Raw genomic sequence first — 3,768 nt, 5'->3', positions numbered from 1 at the left:
GCAAGGCCAAGAGCCCTGACAGTTGCAAGTCACTGGAGACAAATTGGTTCATAAGTGACTTGAAAAGTTCCCATGGGATCAGGAACCGAGCACCTCTGAAAGTCAGACTCCAAAGCAAGTCGGCCACAAAATGGGAACAGAACCCAGGCATGCATTCCACTGCTCAACCCCACTGCCTTCCTGGAGCTGGGTGAGAACACAGGACTCTGGCACCCAGAATCAGCTGGACCCCACTCCCCTCCCAGGGTTGAGAACAGACCCCAAGAGCCCTGGCCCCAAGTGCCTTTGCTCTGATCCACTAGGCTGCACTTCCCTCTGAGAGCCGGGACAGAACCCAGGAGTCCTGGCTCCCAGTTTCCTGCTCTGCCATCTAAACCCCATTCCCTTCCCATATCCAGAAACAAAACCCAGGAGTCCAGCCTCCTGGTCCTAGGCTGTGTCTCCACACCCCTACCCAGTGGTCCCTTCGGCACAGTTAAGGATGTGTGCCTTTACCTAGTAGCAATGTGGGTCCAAGCTGCCTGGTTGCCAAAGAGACAAACCTGGGTGGGTGCTCCTGGCACCCATGCCAGGCGGCACCCCAAGAGCACTCCCCATTGCTCCCCAAGCTGTTGAGCCCCTGGGGATTGCTCAGCCTGTGAGAGCTCTCTGGATGGCATCATGGTCATCTCTACTGCTTCACTGGGTGACTCTGCTGCACGCAGTACCCCTAAGGTCAGGCCTCACCATGCCAGTCACTGCACAGGCACACTCACTGGGCCCGGGGCTGCAATAGCAGGGCAGTGGGTGGGACTGATGGTGTCTGGTAGGGCTGGGTGCAGTGGGCAGCCCCTGCTCTCACTCTGCCCAGCCACGGCACGCCCACACAGTTCCATGTGTAGCCCTGGACAGCAGTAGCAAGGGCCAGTTTCAGGTTTGGGGGTTTAATACCAACTTCCTATTCTGGCTTGAGCCCCCACCCAGATGCCTGGGAAAATGAATTGTGGCTGGGTGTTCTAAAGTGAATAAACTTCCCTACTCGCAAGCAATATTCAACTAAAAAAGGATTTGTTCTAGAGGACAAGGGAACCAATACATGGCCTTAAGGAAAACTTGAACTATATTACACATTAACTGAAACCCCAAGCAGGTAGTAGTCTCTCAGTCACTAGCAAACCAAGCTGGGGGAGCTCCCACCTAGTCCAGCCCACTGGAAAAGGAGGCTTATCCAGGGCTGCAGTCCAGAGGCTGTACCACCTAGGCTGGTCAAGGTGGCAAGTGCTGGGTAGAGAATCGCTGGGTGGAGTTGCTGTCGTGGCTGTGCTACTGGACAGTACTGCTCTGCTGCCAGGGGTTCCCACCAGTTCACCACTGGCAGCAAGGGTCGCTGCTGCTCCAGATGCCACTGCTGCTGGTCCTACAGGTTATCATGTGTCCACTCAAGTCCTTCTGTCCCTGGCCAAGGAAAACCTTGCCTCAGGTGGCTCAAGGATCATGGTTGCCCCTAGCTCTGGGCCAGGCACCTACTGTTAATGGTTCATTCACTGGGATCTGAGGCTACAGCAGCCCCCAGAGCAAAGACCCAGTGGGACAGGACCAGGGTTCTCCATACCCCACAGACACCCATCCTTGTTGTGCTCTCCAGAGCTGCCCCTGCCCTGGGGCAGAGGCCCCCTGCAGATGACTATGAGTCTTCTGCCCTGGCTAGAGCAACCCTAGCATTGCTGAGGCACAGCAGCCAACAGACAGGTCTGTTATTGCAGGATCTGGGCTGGGCACAGACAGTATCATAGTACCATAGTACTTAGGGTCAGAAGGGACCTAAACAGATCATCTGGTCCCACCCCCTGCCCTGGGCAGGAACGGGTGCCGGGATCATAACACCCCAGCCAAATATCTGTCCAGCCTCCTCTTGAAGACCCCCAAGGTAGGAGAGAGCACCACCTCACTTGGGAACCCATTCCGGAGCCTGGCAGCCCTAACTGTAAAGTAATGTCTCCTAACAAACCTTCCCTCTAACAATTTGTGGCCGTTATACCTAGTAACCCCAGGTGGTGCCTGGAGGAACAGAGCCTCCCCCTGTTCCCGCTGGTCCCCCCTGCTGAGTTTGAAAATGGCCACCAGATCCCCTCTCAGCTGTCTCTTGTGGAGGCTGAATAGGTTCTGGCCCTTCAGCCTCTCCTTGTAGGGCCTGGCCCACTGCCCCTTGACCATGCGAGTGGCCCTCCTCTGGACCCTCTCAATGTAGCCACATCCTTCTTGAAGTGCAGCATCCAGAACTGGACGCAGTACTCCAACTGTGGCCTGACCAATGCCGCATAGAGAGGAAGGATCACCTCCTTGGACCTGCTTGAGATGCATCTGTAGATGCATGACAAGGTGCGGTTAGCCTTACTGACTGCTTCCTCGTATTGGCGGCTCATGTTCATCCAGGATGCAGCACCCTGCACTTGTCTGCGTTGAATTCCATCCTATTCTCATCCACCCACCTCTGTAACCTGTCTAGATGTAGCTAGATTCTGTCCCTTCCCTCCAGCGTGCTCACCTCGCCCCACAACTTGATGTCGTCAGCAAATTTGGACAGCATGCTTTCCACACCCACATCCAGATCGCTGATAAAGATGTTGAACAGTACAGGCCCCAGGACCGAGCCCTGGGGGACTCCACTGCCCACATCCCTCCAGGTTGAAAATGACCCGTCCACCACCACTCTCTGGGTGCGACCATCTAGCCAATTTGCCACCTATCTAACTGTAGAGGCATCAATGCCACAGTCATCAAGTTTTTTTAAGAGAATGTGGTAGGAAACCGAGTCAAAGGCCTTCTTAAAGTCCAGGAAGACAGGTTTGTATCAAAGGAGCTTCAGGCACACCCATTGGCTCCACTTTTCCATCATCCTTGCTTTGTGACATACTTCCTGTTGTAGTGATATCCTCCGAACTGGCCAATGGCAAGGAGCACTCACCGGAGCAAGCCTGGCTTGGTGGATGAGGCAATGGGCTGGGACTGGGCCATCCCCTGCCAGTGCCTCTGTGTCCCCACCATCACACTTTGTCTACTTAGCCTGACAGCTCCTTGGGAGAGGGATCTCTCACTGTAGTGTCCTGTCCATGGGCATGGCTGGCCATACGACCACTGTATGCTCAATGACCCAGAAAAGGAGTGCTGCACAAGAAACAGCAGCTGGACTGGGGAACGCTGGTTGGGGGGACCCTCTTCTGACATGGCCCTGGCTGAGGATACCTGCAGCAATGTTGCCTAGTGGTTAATGCAGCAATGTGGAGCTCAGGACACCTTGGGTTTTAGTCCCAGCTCTGCTGTGAGAAGTAACCTTTTCCTTTCCCAGTGCCTCAGTTCCCCCAGAAGTAACAGCAGCCTCCTGTGCGAAGCACTCTGAGATCTGCAGCTAGAAGAAGCCAGGATGGTGGTGCTCACCTCACAGTGAGCCTTGGCAGTTGTGCCCAGAATTGAAATATTTTCTTTTCCAATAACCTGAGCCAAGCCACCTCCAGGAGCCAAGGGGATCAGAGCCAGCACCGAGCAGGACAGGGGGACGGCTGAAGTTGGTACTAGGACATGCGCCCTTCACCCGAGCCAGGGATAAACTCAGAAGGGGCCTTCTGGATTAGGTAACACCTCCCCAAAGGTCAGTGTGGGTTTGACAATCAACCTGGGGAGGGGGCATGAGAGGAGTAAGACCCATGCCCTGAGGGGAATGGTACTGCAGTGAGGGAGGAGGTTGCCCCCTCCCACCGCAGGCTGAGCCAAAGCAAAGATTCACTAGCTTGT

At 55.0% G+C, this 3,768-nt stretch overlaps 1 long non-coding RNA gene across 1 annotated transcript in view; it reads left to right on the top strand.

The window, feature by feature from the left end:
* Positions 1 to 3,350: 3,350 nt before the first annotated feature.
* The window catches only part of LOC112551989, an 8,763-nt gene continuing 8,345 nt past the window's right edge, over positions 3,351 to 3,768 (top strand). Inside the window, exon 1 of the long non-coding RNA XR_003096353.1 lies at positions 3,351 to 3,625. This is a non-coding gene — a long non-coding RNA (uncharacterized LOC112551989). The remainder of the gene's footprint in view (positions 3,626 to 3,768) is intronic.

This window comes from Alligator sinensis, unplaced genomic scaffold (assembly GCF_000455745.1).
Source record: "Alligator sinensis unplaced genomic scaffold, ASM45574v1 scaffold1002_1, whole genome shotgun sequence".
Lineage (NCBI taxonomy): Eukaryota > Metazoa > Chordata > Crocodylia > Alligatoridae > Alligator > Alligator sinensis.
The sequence above is the reverse complement of the archived record's forward strand: the minus strand, read 5'-3'. Positions and strand labels throughout refer to the sequence as shown.